The sequence below is a fragment of the Octopus bimaculoides genome, chromosome 2, assembly GCF_046866305.1.
Source record: "Octopus bimaculoides isolate indiv1 chromosome 2, ASM4686630v1, whole genome shotgun sequence".
Taxonomy (NCBI): domain Eukaryota; kingdom Metazoa; phylum Mollusca; class Cephalopoda; order Octopoda; family Octopodidae; genus Octopus; species Octopus bimaculoides.
In genome coordinates, this window is record NC_142929.1 from 194,563,384 (window position 1) to 194,586,038 (window position 22,655).

The window sequence follows — 22,655 nt, forward strand, 5'->3', positions numbered from 1 at the left end:
GACGATGTGACTTCCCCACATAACTACTGACATATTGTAAGCAATGTTTTGTAAGTTTGTTCCAAGAGACTGATATTTTAGTAGGTTTGAATATTTTATTATTAGTAACAGCTATTGTACCTAGCAGATTTATACTTATCCAACCTCTTAGCCCACAACACTTGGTCTTCCATCTATGGCTGCATCAGGCACAATTTTTGGATCCATTTGAAAATAAAAAAAACTGCATTTTATACACTAGCAAATATGGTAAGTTCTGAAGTAAAACTTTACTTACAAATGAATTTATGAGTTGGAAATAAAACCTGGGACCAAGAGCTTAGAAAATACTCAAGTGTTTGTAAATATGAGAGAAAATAGGACCCTACTACAGTCAGAAAAATGGTTGTACTTCATCTACAAAAAGTAGTAGGTAGAAACTCTATATAGTGTGCTCGTGCTCAGTTAAAATTGTGGATATACAAGAGATGTAGCAGTCTCACTGGCAGGCTGACAGAAAAGGTAGACTTTGTATGTGTCAGATACACAGGAGCACTGCAAGAATGTGTTTAAGAAATTCTTTTAAATGTCTGGAAGGCTTCTTAAAAATAGTTGATAGTTTTTGTTACCTAGGTTATCTAATTAGGTGTAGGGACAAGTGTTTTGAAGATATAGTTATCACAATAAGAACAGGTTGGAAAAAGTTCAGGGATCTACAAATTTTGCAGGATAACAAAGGGATTCTGTCTTAGAGGGAAGAATAGGATTGTATGAATAGAATTGTGTAGAAGTGCTGAGGATTTGCAAAGATTAGAAAAATATGGAGTAAACATGCTCCACTGGACCATAATATTTGTATGCCTAAAGCATTAGAGAGGAGACTGCAGTAGCATGGATGGTATGTAATTCATATGGAGGATGATAGCTGTATAAAAAAAGATTCAAGAAGAGGGTCTGTGAAAAAAGGAGAGCTACAATGAAGTGCTGAAGACTGATTTCAGGATGCTGAACCTCACAAAGGATATAGCAAGCGAATGACTGGTGACATATGGTACCTAAATTTGCTTAATGTGTAACTAATTTTGGTTTCAAATTTTGGCACAAAGCCAGAAGTTTGGAGGAAGAAGTAAGTCGATTACATCAGCCCCAGTGTTCAACTGGTACTTATTTTATTGACCCTGAAAGGATGAAAGGCAAAGTTTACCTCAGTGGAATTTGAACTCAGAAAGTGAAGACAGACTAAATGCTGCTAGGCCTTTCACCTGGTGTGCTAACAATTCTGCCAGCTTTTGCCACCTTCTGTATAACTAATATTAAATTGAAATTACAACTGACATTCTGTGGAAAGCATAAAGTAACAAAGAAAATAGCATTGCTATTTTCCCCTCTAATCTTTAGTTTCCTTTTTTTCTTCGTCCTTGTTATTCAATGTGTCGTCTGTTCACTGAGTCGTCATTTCTGTGTCAGCAATGCTATCGCTTCCTCCTCCCTTTCTCTCTCTTTATCTCTTCTTTAGCAATATTTCTCCCCGTCTCCTGCTGCCTTTCACATACTTTTCCCACTCTTTGAACACACACACACTTGATTTTATACCATCTGTTAGCCAGGGTTTGGGAATATGACTGCAGAAAAGAGACAGCTAAACACTTTGCAATATTTCTTTTTTTTTTTTTTTTTTTGCCATCAAAATTTGGTGGTGGCAATCAACATTGTAATTATGTGTATTATATCTGCAATAAACGAGTACAATATGTGTAATAGGTCAGCAATAAAAGAGTACAATATGAGTAATACATCAGCGATAAACGAGTACAATATGTGTAATACGTCATCACTAAACGAGTACAATCAAATTCTGTTAAACATGGCGACGTTAATTAATTTTAAAAAATGTGTTAATTGAGGGTAAATATCAGACTTTTGATTTAATAATTACCAAAACAGCTCTTTCTCCTTTGATAGTTTGTTTTTTGAATGTAAAGAATGTTTATTCATTTATTTACTCCATAATAAACATTCTTAGCGTCATCAGACAACTTTTACACACTTTTCTGATGTTTTCAGAAATTAACTTAAAGACTAAATTATTTTATCAACTAAATTAAAAATTACGGAAATTGTTGTAGCGATCGATTTGTATTTCACCTTTGAATTCTTAACCACATTTTTATTATTATTTTAAATTACGGAAATTCCTGTATCAATGAAAATAACGAGGACGATACTTTCATTTTCAGTTGTTTTCAGATGTTTAATTATAAATTATTATTTGTGAAGTCATTTATTGTAGAAAGAATCAATTAAGCTGATATGTGATATTCCCAAGACGAAGAAATTACATTTTCAAAATACTCATTTGTCGTTCTCTTTCTAATTAATAATTAAACAGGTTCAGATTTTTTTAAACACAATTAAAAAAAAAAATGTTTATGTTTTAACTTTTACTTGAGTAATATTCCCACTTTACAAATTGTTCGATGCACTTAAACTTTGAAATACACCACACTAACGTTTTTTGTATTCAAATAATCTAAATGGTTTTGTGAATGCCGGAGTTCTTTGATTATTTATTTCGCATATGTTTAGCTTTATGAAGAATGTATCGATTTTATGTTTTAATTATTATCTCTGAATTTCTGTCCGTTGCATACCATTACAAAAACTAGTCCCTAAACAAACTTTTTTTTTCTGCAAATATTTATTTTTATACTATCCAAGGTGCCCACTAAAATACATCATATTTGGAACAATTCTATACAGCGAAAATCTGGAAAGCTTGTAAATTAATTATACGAATTTTTTCTTGTTTGCACACTCAGATGCTATTGTGAAAGGGCTTTAAAACCTAAGATTAAGCTATTAGTTTTATTATTTTTGTTTCGAAATTTATATATCATCAAAATGATTTTCTAACGTCTGCTTTCCATGCTAGAATGGGTTGACCTGTTCAAGAGGATCCGAAGAGTTGGAGGACTGTATTGTACTCCACTGTCTGCTTCTACTATAGCTGGATGTCTTTCCTAACACCAACCACTTTACAGAACGTATTAGTTGCGTTTTTCATGGCACCAGCACTAATGAAGTCACCATATAGCTCACAAGATTAAGACCTCCTTCAACTGAGTGGGACTACAGAGAGGGTAGCAGCTTTATGCAAAGTAATGAAATGTTGTAAGAAGATTGTTTCAGCAGAAGTTTCTTGCTGTAGAATTGATGCATAGACACTTGTATTATTTAGGAGTTGGTGGAGCTGTAAAGTGAAATAACGATGGTGGTAACGAGATATCAGGGAGAGCTTTCAAGATGCAAGAAAGTGAATAGGTGTGAGTGAAGACAGAAGAACAAGAAGAGTGGATGTGTAGAGGCTGTGAGAGATGAGCATGAGGGAGAGAATAAGGGATGGTTAAAGATAGAGAAGGGTTAGGGTTAAATATAATGAACTATAAGCAAGTGCAGAGGGGTGGTCAATGATAAGAGTTGGCAAGAAGAAAAGGGAGAGCAGATGATGATCATAGAGATAAGTTAGGGTTGTAGGTGGATGTAGTGAATGGTGAGCATGGCTAGAAGGGTGCCTGAAGATATATAAGCATTGGAGGGGAGAAAAGGTGATGATTAGTAGTACTGAAAGAAGTGAAGAGCAGCAGAATAATAATAATGATGCAGTAGACAGGAGAAAGATGTGGGAAAGGGAAATGATGCATGAGAGGCCAGTTGCAAAAGTGTGTGAAGAGAATGAGGAATGTATGGCAATTGGGGCAAGTCAACAGGACAAGGTTCAAGGGACTTGGAAAAAATAATATGGTAGTGAGAAAGCTAATTGGAATCACATACTTAGTAGTGTATTCTGGTTACAAAATGATATACTGTTGCCTTACCAGCAAATATATGTACCAGTTGCCAGGAATGTGTTTAATATGCAAATTGGTCTATCCAATTATGTTACACCACTAAACCTAGTGGGTATTTAAACCATGTGTTTGTGGATACTTGATAGGTTGGATGAGGTGCTGATGAGAGGGCAATAATCTTTGAAATATGTGTATATACCCATTACCTATTTTTCTCTCTTCAATAATATTTTTTACCTTGAAGTATTGTTTATGAAATGTCATAATTTACAATGTTGGCTCTGAATTCTATAGAAAACTATAGATAACCTTAAAATGAAATTGGAATCACAGGACAAAATGATGAAATATGTAGTTCTGTTCTTATTTAATTACTGCAGCAGAATACTTCATTAGGCAAGTGATATAGGCATCAGTGAAGAGAGATGAGGGATTAGTGGAAACCGTTAAATAGCAAATTGGACAATTGGCCTAGTTGTGTATTTACATATGTTTCCAGAACCTCAGTTTGGCCAAAATGAATTCAGACTTTTTAAGCACTGCATATTGTTAGTAATCCCAGCCCTTAGTCATTTCCTCTGTGAGATTCAAAGTCCCTAGGTCAGCCATCACTACTCCATCCATTGTCTTTATAAATCTCCCTCTTCTTTAAGCCACATCCATCTTCAGTGATCAGCTCTTTTTTATACAGTTGTTCTTACCCATATACATTGCATGTCTATACCAGTGCAGCTTTCTCCCTTACACACTACATCAAATTCAAATAGAAACTTGTTGCCCATTCAGAAATGTTTGAGACATATTTTATCCTGTAAGAAGGTCATTCACAGCGTTTTGTCATGGAGAAATATTTTTGCTGTTGGCAAATAGGTGTAAACACACCATAGTCAGTTTGAAGTAGCCTCTATCCAGGTTGATGGATGCATGCATTTTGATGTAGTCATCTTCTCATCAGCATCGAATACTTCAAAAGAGAGACAACTTTGAACTGACTAAGAGACTACGTCTCTCTTAGAATCCAATCCAAATACTTTGACTGGTGATGCTAACTGATTGGTGGCTGTAGTAAAGTACAGATTAGAATTGCTAAGCAGTGACTGATATAAAAATAAACTTGTTGCCACCATTTCACAGAGCAAGGGATCCTTTCAAACGCTTTCTCCAGATTGACGATGGTTTCGTGCAATGGCTTACTTTTTGCTAAACATTTCTCCTGCAGTTAGAGACCATCAGTAGTAGTTCTCCTTTGCCCAAAACCAAACTATATCTCATCTAACCTAATTCTCTTCTTAATTGGGCTATAACTTTTTCCATAACTTGCATGATCTGGTCTAGCAACCTGATATCTCTGTAATCCTATCTAGGGTATCTCCTTTACCCTTGTAACAGTTGACTATAAGGCTGCTATGTCAATCATTGGGTATGAGATCTCCTTGTACAACTTGATAAATTATATGGGTAACTAGGCTATATCCTACTTCACTAGATATTTTAAGCATCTCAAAGGTAATTCCCAATGGATGAGGAGCTTTTCCTGACTTCACATCCTTAATATGTGTTTATATAAATATGTATATATATATATATATATATATATATATATATATATATATATATATATATATATATATAATAAAGGTGAAAAATTGAGTAACCAAATTTGGTTATAGTTATGTTATATATATGTGTGTGTATACATGTATATACATATATATGTGTGTATATCAATACAAATATATGTTATCATCATTAATGTCTATTTTCCATACTAGCATGGTTAGGACAGTTCAACAGGAGTTGGTGAAGCAAAGGACTACGTGAAAATCCTGTCTGTTTTGGCATGGTCTCTATGGCTAGATGCCCTTCCTAACACTAACCACTTTACAGATTGTACTAGTTGGCTTTTATGCGGTACCAGTGAGGTCACCAAGTAATGTTACAGGAAAGAAGGTGAATATAAGAGGTTGAGAGGATTGGACAGGGTGAGTGAATATGGATAGAGGGAAATACAATGAGTGGTGAACACAGGTGGAGGTGTGGTCAGTTGTGAAGGGAAAGTAGAGGAAGTGGGAGTGGGTAGTGAGGTGATAGGTGACAGTACACATGAGCTGAAGTGTTTGGGGGTGGGGTGTGAGAAAAAGCTGTACGGTGCCAAGGATGAAATCAAAAGTATGTATGGGTAGAAATAATAGATGTACAGAGGTAGGTTGGGTGACTGCCACTGGCAAAATGAAGGGGTGTATAGGGAGAAAAGGGAGGTAAAAGTGACATTCAATGGAAAATAAGGTGGTAAAGAATGATACTGAGTACAGTCCCATTTGCTTAGATGGACATGTCTTCTCTAGCCCAGCAAATTGTTAATTATCTTGATCTTTTGTCATCTCTACCTTGAGTTTCAACATCCAGAGGTCATCATCATCATCCATTAATGTCCGTTGTCCATGTTGGCATGGGTTGGATGGTTTGATCTGAGCTGGGAAGCTGCACCAGACTCCAGTTTGATTTGGCATGGTTTCTATGATTGGATGCCCTTCCTAGCACCAACCATTTTACAGAGTGTGTTGGGTGCTTTAACATGGCACTGCTTAGGCACTTTTATGTGGCACCACATGGGTGCCTATTATGTGACACCATCCCAAGTCTTCTTGGGTCTTCCTCTTCCACACTTCTTCATGCTGCTGTCCTCATCCTTACACATCACCTGATCAAACCAGCACAGTCTTCTCTCTTGCATACAACATCTGATGTCTCTTATGTACAATTTTTCTCTCAACGCATTTACACATTGTTGTACATGCACAATAACATTGCACATCCAGTGGACCATGCTGACTTCATTTCTTTGTAACCTCTAAATGTTCTCCACATTCATAGAGCATGTTTCGCTACCATGTAGCTAAGCAGTTCATGCACAAACAATCTGCCTTTCACTCTGAAAGGCCCTTTGTTACCAACAGAAGTAATAGCTCTCTGAACTTTTATCATCCTCTTCTTATTCTAATTACTGTGCTTTCAGAGCATCCCTCTCCACTGCTAATTTGGTTACCTAAGTAACAGAAATGATCTACTACCTCTAAGGATCCCCCTTAGTATTTGGGGAAATTTACTTCCTGTACGTTTTTAGTGTTTATTGTTCTTGTACATCTGCCACACACATAAACTACTTTCTCTGTTAAACTCTGTCAACTTCTATCTAAATTCACCAATGCTGTACTCATTGCTGACTCTCACCTTACTGACAACATTCTTGTACATTGCCTATATGACTCCCATAAGCTATTTGTCTACCCTGAGCTTCCCCAGGGACCACCATACCACTGAGTAATGGCACTTTCAAAGGCTTCGTTTTTCTGGATAAAGTGAAATGCCTCCAGCAATTCAGCTTGGAAAAGTATATTAATGTGCCAAATTTAAAAATTTTCAATAAACTTTAAATTTTGGAATGCTGGCAGCCAAACCAACTAGATCCCCTATTTTTTTCTATCTTCAATCGCATTGTTTACGTAAACATATTCATATAAAAAACGTAACTTTCAGGGCTGGCTCTGAATTCTATTGAAAATCTGTAGTGATAAACTTAGAAATGAGAACATTGCACTGCTAACACAGTTACGAACCTTTAACATACTTGTTAGTATGTTATGGTTGCAAAATGAGATCCTGTGTCCTTGCTAGCAATTAATAATTACTAATTAATAAGGTTTTAAAGAAATAAAGCATTTTTTAGTTTCAACTTGCCGTTGGTCATTACCTGAGACTGCTTTTTATCAGTGAAGCAAAGGCCATGGCTGGCTCTACCACTGAAGTATCTTTTACTCTCTCTCTCTCTCTTTATCTCTGATTCAGTTTTGTCATGTATATTTTTGAGAACTGGTAAAATAAGCCCCATGTAATATCTCAGGCTTATTCCCACCTCTAAAAATTATTAAGAATAACCGATGCCAGCATGTTATATGACGATGATGAGTGTTGGACTTTATAAGATTTAGTTTTGTCTTAATAATTATTTGTTAAATGCAATTATTTCATTTAGGAATTAAATTTTTTCAATTCTATTTTCTGATCAAATTTTATTTTCAAATAATATTTTTATTATGTAGGAATTACCAATCATTTATAATTTTTTAATATTAAATTTCTCAATTCGAAATGTTTCGTACACTCAAACAAAGGGGGGGGGGGGTGTTGGGGTTCAAAATTCAATAAAAAGCTGAAATTCTTTATTTATTGAAATCCAAATTCTACTTTGTTTACTTTTCTCTGTGTTTAAGTCAATTTTCTCTTCCAGCTACAAATGTAGGTTTGTATCATCATCAACATCATTGTTTTACATTTACTATCTATGCTGACATTTTAGTTATATTGATTTTATATGTCAGACTGAACCAATCCCATCCATCATATCTGTTTGTATGTAGATGTCGGTTTTTACAATGAATGATCATTGTAAAACTAGTGAAATGACCACAAAACTCAATATGGGTACTCTACCTAAGTGTGCTCACTAATTCAACATTGACCTCACCGTAATGTTTTAATTTCAATCAATATTTTGATGAGCTACATTGTCCACAGTAATGAATTATTACAGCAGTCAAAGCATCATCCAAGAATCTGCTAAACATAATTCTCATCTTCCTCCATACTTACAGAGAAACGAAATTATTTCTTAGTTTCACTCACAATACTCTATTTACTAGAATTTCCTTTTTAAGGAATAAAGAAAATGAGTTGTGATAGCCTTTTCCTAATCATCTAACAGCACCTACCTCTCTATCCTTTATAATATTTGGTTTCAAACTTTAGCACAAGATTAGCAATTTCAAGGACGGGTCCAGGTCAATTACCTCAACCCCAGTATTCAACTGGTACTTATTTTATTGACCCCCAAAAGGATGAAAGGCAAAGTTAACTGTGGCAGAATTTAAACTCACAATGTAAAGATGGTCAAAACACTTAACAGCATTTTGTCCGGTGTACTAACCATTCTGCTAGCTTTGCTGCTTTTCTTTTTTTTATAATATTGGAGATGGGGGGTGGGGGGGTTTATTCTAACATAAATGGTAGCTATGATGAGTTTTCCTTGATTTTTAAAAATTTCTCCATGTTTGACCTCTAAATTTAGATTTACAACTTTTTATCTTTTATCACCAGGAAAATATTTGGAATATATACAAATAATTACAGAGGCATCAAGCTGTTAGATCAGGTTATGAAAGTTACAGAGAGGGTCATAGCCCAACTAATTAGGGAGCGAATCAATTTAGATGAGATGCAGTTTGGGTTCGTGCCAGGTAAAAGCACCACTGATGCCATATTTCTAGTGAGACAGCTGCAGGAGAAATACCTAACCAAGGATAAACCTCTGTACCTGGCTTTCGTTGACATGGAGAAAGCCTTTGACAGGGTCCCCTGATCCCTTATCTGGTGGTCAATGAGGAAACTTGGGATAGAAGAATGGTTAGTGAGAACTGTGCGAGCCATGTACAGACATGCTGCCAGTAAGGTGAGGGCTGGAAATGAGTACAGCAATGAATTCCGGGTAGAGGTAGGGGTCCACCAAGGTTCCGTCCTCAGCCCCCTCCTATTTATCATAGTCCTCCAGGCAATCACAGAGGAGTTCAAGACAGGTTGCCCCTGGGAGCTCCTCTATGCTGATGACCTTGCCCTAATTGCGGAGTCACTATCAGAACTAGAGGAGAAGTCTCAGGTGTGGAAGCAAGGTCTAGAATTGAAGGGCCTTAGAGTCAACCTAGCTAAAACCAAAATCCTAATAAGTAGGAAGGTAGATAAAACACAAACCCCTTCAGGTAGATGGCCCTGTTCAGTATGTAGAAAAAGAGTAGGTAGTAACTCTATAAGATGTACCCGGTGCAAGCTATGAACACATAAGAGGTGCAGCAACATCAAAGGCAGGTTAACTAGGAAGTTAGTTTTTGTATGTGGCAAATGTTCAGGTGCAATAAACACTGTAAACAAACAGGAAACAACTTCTATCTCATTCCAGGGTGAAAAACTAGAGGTAGTCGATAGCTTCCGCTATCTGGGCGACCAAGTTAGTAGTGGGGGTGGGTGCGCTGAAAGTGTAGCTGCTAGAATAAGAATAGCCTGGGCAAAGTTTAGAGAGCTCTAACCTCTGCTGGCGACAAAGGGACTCTCACTCAGAGTAAAAGGCAGACTGTATGACGCATGTGTACGAACAGCCATGCTACATGGCAGTGAAACATGGGCTGTAACTGCTGAGGACATGCGTAAGCTCGCAAGGAATGAAGCCAGTATGCTCCATTGGATGTGTAATGTCAATGTGAATACCCATCAGAGTGTAAGTATCTTGAGAGAAAAGCTGAACATTAGAAGCATCATTTGTGGTGTGCAAGAGAGACGATTGCGCTGGTATGGACATGTGGTGAGAATGGATGAGGATAGCTGCGTGAAAAAGTGCCACACCCTAACAGTTGAGGGAACCCGTGGAAGAGGTAGGCCCAGGAAGACCTGGGCTGAGGTGGTGAGGCAAGACCTTCGTACATTGGGCCTCACCGAGGCGATGACTACTGACCGAGACCTTTGGAAATGTGCTGTGCGTGAGAAGACCCGGCAAGCCAAGTAAGATCGTTGCCAGTGCCCCTGGACTGGCTTGTGCGGGTGGCACATAAAAGACACCATTTCGAGCGTGGCCGTTGCCAGTATCGCCTGACTGGCCTTCGTGCAGGTGACACGTAAAAGCACCTACTACACTCTCTGATTGGTTGGCATTAGGAAGGGCATCCAGCTGTAGAAACTCTGCCAAATTTAGATTGGAGCTTGGTGTTGCCATCCGGTTTCACCAGTCCTCAGTCAAATCGTCCAACCCATGCTAGCATGGAAAGCGGACGTTAAACGATGATGATGATGATGGTATGCAAACAAGATAGGCATCTACAATCAGAATGAAAAGCATCATACAATTTGCCTTTCACTCCGAGGAAGAGGCCCTTTGTTACCAACAAAGGTAGCAGCTCTCTAAACTTTGCTCAGCCTTTTCTTATTCTATCAGCTATGTCCTCAGAGCAGTCATCTCCACTGGTGAATTGGTCACCTAGATAATGGAAGCTACCTACTACTTCTCACTTGTGTCCCTTCTAACATTTGATGGGGTCTATTTTCTGGAGGGAAATGTAGGGGTACATAAGGGTGTGTGTGTGTGTGTATGATGATGATGATATATATATATATATATATATATATATATATATATATATATTATTGTATATGGAGAGTCATTCTCTTTTAGTGCCTTATTATTTAACACACTCACCTGTTTGATTTCCACCCATTTACTTACTTATTTTTTCTAAAATTTTCGTTGTGTCTTGTAACTTTTTCAATAAAAGTTACAAAATGCAACAAAAATTTTAGAAAAAAAAAAAGAAGTAAATGAGTGGAGATTGAACTGGTGAGTGTGTTAAATAATAAGGCACTAAAAGAGAATGACTCTCTCCAGATACAATGAAATATGCTTTAACACACGAATTCACATGAATCTTGCAAATCAAATACAAAAATGAAATATATATATGTTGTAAAAGCTGGTACCTCACATTTGGTTATTTTAATTTCATGTTGAGGATCTTTAGACTAGTTGATGAATTCTTGTGCATTAGCTTATATGAGTCTTATTACTTGCTTAAAAGTTGATGGGAAATACAAGTATGGAGAGGTGGCCGTGTTGGAAAGATCTTCTCAAGGACAGCAAATCACCAATCATCTCAATCTTTTGTCATCTCCTCTGTAATGCTCAGCATCTTGGGATCAACCTTCACCACTTCATCCTGTCTTCCTGGCTCCCCCTCTTTTGCAAGTTTCATCCACTGTTAAGCAACTGGTACTTCTTTAAGCTGCTGTTCTTATCCATATGCATCACATGATCAAACCAACACAGTCTTTTCTCTTGCATACTGCATACATCTGATTCCTCTTATACCCAATTCTTCTCTTGGCACTTTTGCACTTTGTTGTACATGCACACTGATGTTCATTTCTCTCTAGTATTTGTCCACTGCATTCAGGGCACATTTCATTACCATGGGCAAGAAAGGCCTTTTTTTTACCAACAGAAGTAATAGCTCTCTGAACTTTCTCCTTCTAGCAACTACACTATCCAAACATCTTCTTCCACAGCTAATTAAGCCATCTAGGTAACAGAAACTATCTACTACATTTAAGGAATATCCTCAGCATTTGAGAAACTCTATTTCCCATGTGTTCTCAATGTTCATTACTCTTGCATATCTTCCACATACAAACACTATTTTTCTTGTTAACCTTTCTGTGATTCCACTGCACCTCTTGTGTGTCCCTAGCTTTCATTGGGTATACTGTACGGAATTCTTGCTTACACCTTTCCTACCTATCAAGCAGGGTTATTTACCTGAAGGAATTAGCATCTTGTCTGTTTTCCTGCTCACTAGAACTTTGGTCTTTGTTAAGTTAACTTTAAGCCCCTTCAGTTCCAGGTTTTGCTTCCACTCCTGGAATTTCTTTTCTAATTTTACAACAGATTCCACTGTGGGGGTGAGATCATCATTGTACAATAGTTCTCAGGAGCAGCTGGTTTTAAATATTTCTGTTATGGCCTAGAAGACAATGTAAGAGAGGACAGAGCCTTCTTGTGCTCTATCTATTACAATGATTTTCCCTCTTGACATAAAGGATACAATATCTGGGGATGTGACATGAATGTTAATGTGTACAGATTGAAGTGGTTCCAATTAGGAACAACAATTTAGCTGCTAAGTTGGGTCATCAGAAACTTATTTTATGCCATAATGAGTGAAGAATAGCCTGTTGTTGGTTACAGGTTGTCAGTAGACCCAATCCCCTAATTCACCAGATTTGTGATAATGAAATTGATAAAAGGTGCAAATAACTTCATTATTTTTAAAGCACTTCTTTTTGTTTTCCTTGCAGATGTTTATATCCTTCATTAATATTAATTGATAAAAGTTATGTAGCAAACTCACAAGAAGCGGAGAGAGAACGTAAGTTCGTTTGCCCGAACATGAGAAATTATTGATTTCTCTTTGGTTAAGAATTACTGCCCATATACGAATTATGAACTTCGTTGAAGAAATCTTTCACGGGGTTACGGTTCTATGATTCGTGTATGAGTAGTTATAAAAACCCTGATTTTCGGCAAAATCCCCAGTGTTCGTTGGTTGCCACTAAAGTCCACGACACTCACCCTTTTGAGTATAGGCTAATATATATGCCATGTTCAATACTCAAATCCGACAATATTGAATTGTCGTGAAACCTTATTAGTTAGAATGAGAAACTAGTTAATAATAAATTTAAGTCGTAAATTCTCTACGACGAAATGACTTGTTTCTAAATTTCTATAAATGTAAAAAATATGTATATAATAAATTAATGTAGAAACTTAATTCCTTTTACTTCTCGTTTCTTTTAACTTGTTGAATTTATTTCTGTATATTAATGAAACTATTTTTTTTATGTGTAACGGTCAAAAAAATATAATCTAAATCTTCAACATACATGCACGTAATGAATGTACGTTCAGCATCTTGGTATGATACATCATAACTTTTACGCAGCCTAAACTAAGAGTTATGTTTAGTGATAAATACTTATAATTAAGTTATAAGTAACGAGATTATCATTATAGCTTTCAATTAAATAAACAATAATATTTGTTATAACTTACGAATGTAAACATTGAAAATAAAGATATAGTATATCTCACACTTCAACGACCTGTTGTGATAACCCAAAACCAACATAAAACAACTGGTGTCCGACCTGTTATTAACATAAAAGTTACATACTTAATTACATATAAAAACAAATGCTACAAGCTTCCACATAGTTGTTTTTTTTTTTATTTTGCTTCCCTGTTAAATAATATTACTCAAGGAACACCATTTCAGTTGCTTGTATTCGTTGATCATACACTTTCAATCATTACTCAACATTCATGACCATAGTTGAGGAGAGGCAAAAAAGCCAAACTGAAGTGAAGATAGTAAATTTGGTTTGTTTCCCTAAGCCCTTCTCTTCTGATGATCGAATGTTGGAACTGGTGCATTACTGTGCCAGTACCTGCAATTCAGCCTCTTGCTTGTAAATATGGCCACAAGATACTTGAACTTCTCTTGTGTTGGTGATGCTCCACTAACATGCAGAATACACTGAGAAGACTTTCTCCAGAGGACCAGTGTCACGGTCTTCACAGTGCTAATTCTCATCCCTACCTTGAAGTACTCAGCAGCGAACCCATTCAGTGCATGTTGAAGGTCACATTCTGATGAGCCAAGTAACACCATGTCTTTAAATATCAGCCGACAGAGCCTTAACCCACTGATTGTGATACCACTATTGCAGTGGCTGAGCATGTTGATCTCATTTACAAAAATTGTTAAAAGGACAAATAACATACACACCCCTACCTATGTTAAAAGGCTACAACTTAGCACCATTTACCATACACAAATATCAAGGCATTTATATAGGAGCTTCATGGCAACCAGAAGATGCACAATAATCCCCATACACTTTTCTGAGGTCTACAAGCAAAGCAAATACATCTTGGCAAAATTCCCATGATTTCTCAAAGATCTGCCATAATGTGACGATCTGGCCAGTTGTGCTGCATCCAGGAAAGAAGCCACATATTTCTTCAGTGAGTTCAGGCTAGACAACCTTCGTCTCTTTTCCAGACACCTAGCTTAGACTTCACTGGGAAGGCTCAACAAGGAGATTCCTGCATAATTAGAGCATTCTCTCTTTCTCTTGTCTCCCTTTTTTTAAAAATTGGTCTTATCACCTGAGATTGCCATTGTTATGGTGTCTCTCCAGAGATCTTAGCCACTGGGCACATACTTGTCAGCCATCAAATAGCTTTTCTTTTCAAGACTTTTAATGTTTAGGGTTGCATTTCATCCTCTCCAGCAGCCTTGCTATGTTTAAGCACTTCAATTCCATTTATGACTTCAGCCTCTTTGAAGGAAGTCTTCACTCTTAGGTGTACCTTGTGTCTACCAGAAGACTTAATTGTAACAGGGTTTAGATCCTCTCGATGATTCTCTTCTCTGTAGGGAGAAGAACTCCAGACACTATGTGTGGAAGAGGGCTTCTTGTTACAGTAGACGGGCAGCCAGAATCTGTTATTGGCTGATCTGAAGCCAGAGCCCCATTTGACCCCCAAAACCCTCCCATGGCTTAGTCTTGGATACTTTTACTCTCTCTGCGGCAACTTTTTGCACCTCAGTGTGCCAAAGGATATGTCAGGCAGAGATCAAGGAATCTTGAGAGGCTGAGGTTCTACCTCTCAGCATTGAGATGTCACAGCTATGGTACTTTGGACATGTGATTAGAATGTCATAAGAATCAATCACAAGGTGGATTCTTTAAGTGCCAACCAGCATGAAACCTAGAACGAGATGGCTAAATAATTTCCATAGTCTCGGTTGTACTTGGGAATCTAACTGGAAGATCTAATGACAGTTACTTCTAATAGGACCCTATGGAGATGATGCCATGACCCAGTGGGCACAGGTGGATGGAAATTTCACTTCCAATCTATTAGTTGACTTGTCTCTGTTGTTGAAGGGATGCAGCAGTGTAGTGTTTCACATGGATCAAACCCCTAAATTAAACAGCCACTTATTTTGGGGTTGGAAACACTGTTCCAGCTTGTAATGGAATTGTAACAGTTGTTCTAATTTGAAATCAACAAACATGCCTTGCCACCGCCATTCTGTCTTTATTTCAAGAAGTGAATGTATGATCACATTATTTGATGTGTTCTTCCTTTTGTTGGATTTAGGAAGGATTTGGTTTCTATTCCAGATGCATACAGTCTTCTATGTGCTGCAAAATAGCAAGGAACTGTATGACATTTCCTTGGTAATTCTAGTCACTTGATTGTGCTCAGCTAAAAATTTATAATTTTTAATCTATTGAATTATACTGTAAAAAAAGAAAAAAAAAAATCAGATTTTTTATTAACAGCATTTTTTTATAAAAAAATTATTTTGTCAAGTTTGAAATTTAAAATGAATAAAATTTTGATATCTTCATAGATTAATATTGTTAGGAGAAATATATTGAATTATAAAAAAAAAAAAAAATTGATAATAGAATTTAAATCTGTTGTTTTATTTGAATTTTATTTGTGTTTGAATTATAATTTCATACCATGCTCACTCCCTGATTTTGGTTTCTGAAAATATCTCCATTTGTAAACATTAATTTAAAATTTCTGGTGGGGGGAGATTTAAATTGAAATTTAATTCGTCACTCTTGCATTTTTGACAGTAGCTTTCATGTCATATCAACTGCTTTTTCATTCTGACATGGGGTTGAACAGATACAGAGCACATAATTTTTTTTGGTCTTCATCTTGACACATTTTAACAACAGAATTATTCTGTTGGTGTCAGGTTCTGCAATGATGGCTTATATGAATATTTCCCATCCAAATAGCATTTGAGATGGTTTTTGTAAATTTGGACATCCAGAGGTTCAAGCAAACATCTTTGGAAAATAATTTAAATAACATTAGTCATTGTGTGACAATGGTCTTTAGCTTACTTCATAATGATTTCTAATTAACTCTTTAAAGCCTCCACTGGCATTAAATACGAGGTCTGATCAATAAGTATCCGGACTGTTGCCATAGTAACGTAGCTACAGAGTGAAGCTGCTTTGCATAGATTGACCTTGACCTCTACTGTGCATGCACACTAAGTTTTAACATTCTAACTCACTTCCCCTGTTTACAGCAGTGCTTGGAAGGAAGGTGTGATCGTTGCATTGATCATGACAGAAAATGTAATTATGGTGGATCCTGCCCAGAGGCCTATGTAAGAGTTTCACACAAGTGTACGAGCAGTTTAGACGTTACTAAGATGGCCAAAAGATGTTAATAGTGATGAATGTTCTGGGAAACCCATAACCAGCTGAACTGATAAAAACATCACAGATGTGCATGCAGCTGTGAGGGGAAATTGTTGAATCACCATCCGTGAGTGATCAGTGGATGTGCAGATTAGTTACAGTTCAGTCCATTATCATTGAAGATTTGGGTATGAGACATGGGTCTGTTAAGTTTGTACCAAAACTGCTTTCAGCTGAACAAAAAGACACTCAGGTTTCAGTTGCACAAAATCTCCTTGATTGTATTGAAATCAATAAAAACTTTTTGAAAACTTTGCATAGGCCTCTGAGCAGGTATCACCAAGCTTTTGGCAAAATTTGATGCAGATTCTCTGGTCAACTTTCTCCATTATGGTCAATGTAACAGTCACATGCTACACAGGTTCCTTCCAAGCACTGCTGTAAACAGTGGAAGTGAGTTAGAACATTAAAACTTAGTGTACATATGCATAGCAGAGTTCAAGGTCAATCTGTGCCAAGCAGCTTCACTCTGCATATTTTACCTCTGTTACTATGGCAACAATCCGGATACTTATTGATCAGACCACGTATGCTAACACTAACTCGAAATCCATAAGCATCCAGCACCATCCTGAAACCATATTCCAGTCAACTGAACCTTTCATTCCCAATTTCAAGGGTCAATAAAAATCAGTGATATCAAGAGGTTCTTGTTTTTTTTTGTTTTGGATAATTGTGAAATATCCTACAATCAGTGTCAACTCAGCATCACTTCCATTCTCTTGTTGACGATAAGGTTTTGATCTCTATCTTTTATTGTCCTTCACCTTTTTCTGGTTTCCATTTCTTTCAAGATGGTGGACTGGAATTTCTGTTCATAGTTTCTGTCTGGTCTTGTGCTGGGCTGGTGGCATTGAGAATGAAGAAATTTCTCTTTTCTCTCTTCTGGCCTTTCATTCTTTGAACTGTGAACGATGGTGCTATGGAAATAGGGGCAGCAGCAACCATGTTCTTTATCTTAGCAATGTGCTTCTGTTGCCATGCTATAGCCAGGCAAAATCTCTCGTGTAGTTCTTGCATTTCCACATGTAGCAACTTGGTCTTCTGTCATACGCTGCCACCTTGATTGACTTTGTTTCTGCTGCTATAACGCCATAAAACTCCATAATGTCCTTGTGGTCTTTAAAATGTCATCAGGATTCAGTTGGCTTTGTTTGACTCTTGAAACTGCTGTTATGGGTCAACTCATCTGCTCAAACATTGCTGCAATGATAATAACAATACAAGGGACAAAATTCCTACTGATATCTCTGGTTGTGATAAATTCCTTTTCCCCAATTTATCATGATGGGCAAGTGTGTCACATATTGTTCTGTCTTGGTTTTAAAGACTAGACATTTATGTTTCCTTAAGTCTTCTTACTTCACTTGAGGGAGCTCATATCATCCAGAGCTCCCTCTATCTCCTCCTCTTGAAATAGCTTTACCTTTTAGCATTCAAACTAGCCAAATTCGGCCCAAATATTCTACTAGGTTTCTGTTCAAACTGGTCAGATCCAGCCTCTCACACCTACCCTACAATCTCATTCTGAAAATAAACAACCACATCATCAATATCTGAAAGCTTTGAGATAATGCATGATTAATTCAAAACAATGTAAATAAACATGACATTCACTTCCGTTTTCACTTTTTGTTGAGTTAATTCTTTGGGCAGAAAACATTTCTTTTCGTGACATGTCTTTCTCATGCTTTTTTTATTTTTCATCTGGAGTTGACAAATGATTAATTTTCCTTTTTCATTTCCAATTTTCAACAACAAATTTACCTATATTTTTTCCTGCATGGAAACCCCCCTCCTCTTTTTCAGCAATATCAAAATCAAATCAAATGGAAATTGTAGTTGTGAGCCCCATGCTGGTAGCATGTGAAAAAGCACCATCCGAAGTGGCTGATGCCAGTGCTGCCATGACTGGCTTCTGTGCCGGTGGCACGTAAAAAGCACCATCCGATTGTGGTCGATGCTAGCTTACCTGGCCCCTTGTGCCGGTGGCACATAAAAAAGCACCCACTACACTCTCGGAGTGGTTGGTGTTAGGAAGGGCATCCAGCTGTAGAAACACTGCCATATCAGATTGGAGCCTGGTGCAATCACTGGCTCTCCAGGCCTCAGTCAAACCCATGCCAGCATGGAAAATGGACGTTAAATGATGATGATGATGATGTTGTGAATGAAAGTGTAAGGTGGCTGTGGCCGTTTGTGTGGGGATTGCATTTTATTGGTTGATTTCCAATCATCGTCAACCAATTAGTGATAGTTTGGCATGCAGCTGTCTTCAAGAATTTTGTCTTACTCATTTTCTCTTTGTTGCATGGTATGTCATTTTAGAGTTTGCTAATGATTTTCTAAAAATTAATATTTTTATTTAAATACATTTCTTTATAGTACAGCTTATAATAATACTAGCTGCTGTTCAGTATCTCTCTGAATGATAATAAACAAATAAGACAATCATTATTGATTTTATCTAACATTTTTTAATATTGTGACAGTCAGACATTTCAATTGGTCAGTGTTTGAGTGTCAGTTTATTAGAGGCTGCTACACCATTATGAGAAATATGGTACATATATAAAATATTACAAGTGTTGCCTTAAAAAGTACGAAACTAGAATTGCAAAAATGTGCATGCTCATAAGGGTTACAGAATGTCATAACAGAGCACACATGAATGTACAACAAACGGTGATTCCAATATTTTTAAGCAACAATGCTGGTTCCATACTTTTTAAGGTTTATTATGACATTCTGTAACCCTTTTGAGTGTGCGCATTTTTCAATTCTAGTTACATATGACTGGTACTAAGAGAACACAATTCTGGAGAGTAGAGTCACTTGACCACAATATATGACTGGTACTCAGGCAACACTTTCCTAGAGAGAAGTAGTCAACCACTGGGACTGATAGTTATTTTAATAATGTCTATGACTCCTGTCCTGAATAACTTTGAATCTTGAAAGAGAGAAGCATTACTTGTGAAGTTTTGTTATTGTCACCCAATGTAAAGATAGTAAAAGACAAGACTAAATACTTTGAAACCTTCCATCTGATGGTAGCCTTCTCTTTCTGTCTCATTTCCTTAGAAATAGTAATGTTATTGGCAGCATTCAAAACAGTTTATTTTGTTAGAATAGTTTTGTAAGGCCGAAGATAACTCTTAATCTAAAAACAGATATCAAAGAAGGCAGTGAGCGGGCAGAATGGTTGGCACACTGGACAGAATGCTTCCTGGCGGCTCATCTGTCTTCACATTCTCAGTTCGAATCTCATCAAGGTTGACTTTGCCTTCCATCCTTTCAGGGTCAGTAAAATAAATACCAGTTGAGTTCTGGGACCAATAGAATCAACTTACCCCATCTAAAATTGCTGGACTTTGTGCCAAAATTTAAAACCAATATAAAAATAAATATTGAATATGATAAAAATAATCATCGTGACAGTTTATATAATTTTTTTAGGTGTTCCTTGAAAAGAGAGGCTGATTTGATAGGAATAATAACCATCGCTTTGGTTTATTATTATTATTAAGAGAGAAATATATTGGGCTTAGCATTTCAGGCTACCAAGTTATTTGTTTAGTATGTGGGAGCTGTTAAGTGTTTTTGGCTCCTGTTTTAGTTGATGACAGGTCACACATGAATAGAGACTGTTTGGATGTTGGTGGCAGCAGCAGTAGTAGTAGTAGTAGATATACTGAACTGGGGACATGGTCTTTGTTGAGTATAAAGTTATATACAAAGAAAAATAAGGCAGGAGAGGTAAAGAGAAAGAGTGAGAGAGAGAGGTAGAGAGAAAGAATGAGAGTGTGTGTGTGTGTGTGTAACGGTGGTAGGAGGATAAAGTCCAGCAGAGACAGGAGTTAGGGGTGTATGAAAGCTAAACTGAGAGGAATAGGAGGAGGAGGAGGCAGTAAAATTGGGTGAGATGCTCTTGAAAAAGTGGGTAAGAATATAGATTGGGAGGATTTGTCTTGCCACAAGGCATTAAATGCTGTTTGTGTGTGTGTGTGTATTGTCATGATAGAGCGATGGTGGTAGTGGTGGTGGTGGTTGTAGCAGTGTGAGCAAGCTTTGTAAATTGAATAAAAGCTGTTTATTCAACAATGATGAACTGATGTGTCTGTAGTAGATATACACTCACACACATCTAGCAATGCTAACTTAATTTTTGCTAGTTTCAAAAGAATGCTAGTTGGTCTTCTCTAAGTGCTACAAGATAATTTATGCTGTGTTGTTGTTGTTGTTGTTGGTGGTGGTGGTGGTAGTAGAAAACAAAACAAAAGTAGGCCAGGAGCTTGGTCTCAAGCTTCCTGGATTTGCTGACAGTGGTAGGAGCAGGAGGAATTTGTGGTATTTCTCTGGAAGCTGAGTATTTTTCTGTTTCCCTATCTCCACCTGTCTCCTGCTTCTCTCTCACTATTACTCCTCTACCTGCCAACTTTCTTTTCCCTCTTTTAATGAACACTTTCACACTCCCTCCTTGTTCTCATATAAACAAAATGTGATAAATCACTACAGCCTTCTCTCTTATGTTCCCAATACACCCCTAAATTCATACTTCACCTGCCTAACACCCATCATCACCACCTCCACCCTACTGTATTGTTTAAGACATTGAAATCAAGCCTATTGTTAAAGCTTCTATGGTGTTGGTGTGAACTAAGGCAGACTGGATTGGTGCTGAAGAAATTGACCCCTTTCATTGGGTGGTGGTTGTGGGGACTCACTGACAACATGAAGTAGTAGTGGACAACCAGCCACTTAATAAAATGTTGAGCACATTTCAGTTACACAAGTGCTTGGAACTTGTTTGTAGTAATTCTCTATAATTTATTTAGCCTTTGTAAGAAGGTGTTATAATAATTTCTGGGTTCAACACTACTGTACACTTGGTCAAATGTCTTCTTCCATGGTCTCTGCTTGAGCAATGTTTGGTGAGTAAAATTTAATATACATGCACAGACTTTGTTGTAAGAAACTTGCTTCCCAACCACATGGTTTCAGGTCCAGTCCTACAGTGTGGCACCTGGGTCAAGCGTCTTCTACTATAGCCTTGGAGTGACCAAAGCCCAGTGAGTGGATTTGGCAGACAGGAACTGAAAGAAGCTCATTTTATATATATATAAAACTCAGATATGTTTCGACCAAAGATTGGTCCAGAACATGTCTAACTTAATAGCACCACCTGATAGGATTATCTAAATCCTTTTTAAGTCAAGTTTTGTGGTATTATGGTCCATTCAAGTAGTGAGTTGTATCCAGGTATGGGTGGCTTGTCTGGTATTCCTTGAAGAAATCTGTCCAGACTTCGTTTAAAGGTGATGGGATCCAAATCCTCTTTGATCAGTTTTGGGACAATGTTAAACAGGGCAGGGCCGGTCGAGGAAAAGAAATTGTGTCGCAGTGTACCTATATGTTGTGATTTTGAATTGGGCAGGGGACGCATGGCCCGTGGTCCCAGCCTTGGATGAACCTTGAAGCTAATGTTCAGGTCATTTGGGCAATGCTGGCGGTATATTCTCCATATCGTACAGATGATGTACCACTCGCGGCGGCGCTGGAGAGAGTAGAGCTTCAAGGCTTTAAGGCGGTCCCAGTAATCAAGATCAGCCATGCCTTCAATTCGTCTGGTGAGTGCCCTCTGGGGTTATTCAATCCTCGAAATGTTTTTGTTTTGTATGGGGAGACCACAAAGGACAGTGGTATTCAAGGTGTGGCCATACAAATGAGGAGGAAAGAGGAATGATGACACCTTGTTCTCTGGACTGGAAGGTTCGTAAGATCCAGGAGCTCATCCTACGAGCTATATTGACCTTATTGTTGATGTGGGCACTCCAACTGAGATTGTTATCAACAATTACACCCAGGTCT

General features: G+C 37.4%; 1 long non-coding RNA gene across 3 annotated transcripts in view; it reads left to right on the forward strand.

The window, feature by feature from the left end:
- The first annotated feature begins 1,778 nt into the window (after positions 1-1,778).
- LOC128247060 (uncharacterized) overlaps positions 1,779-22,655 on the forward strand; it is a 34,451-nt gene continuing 13,574 nt past the window's right edge. For 2 of the 3 annotated variants that reach the window (XR_016240874.1, XR_016240873.1), the window contains exon 1: positions 1,783-1,884. This is a non-coding gene — a long non-coding RNA (uncharacterized LOC128247060). Of the gene's footprint in view, positions 1,885-22,655 lie in introns of all 3 variants that reach the window. The other variant, XR_008263509.2, reaches the window with a different exon arrangement.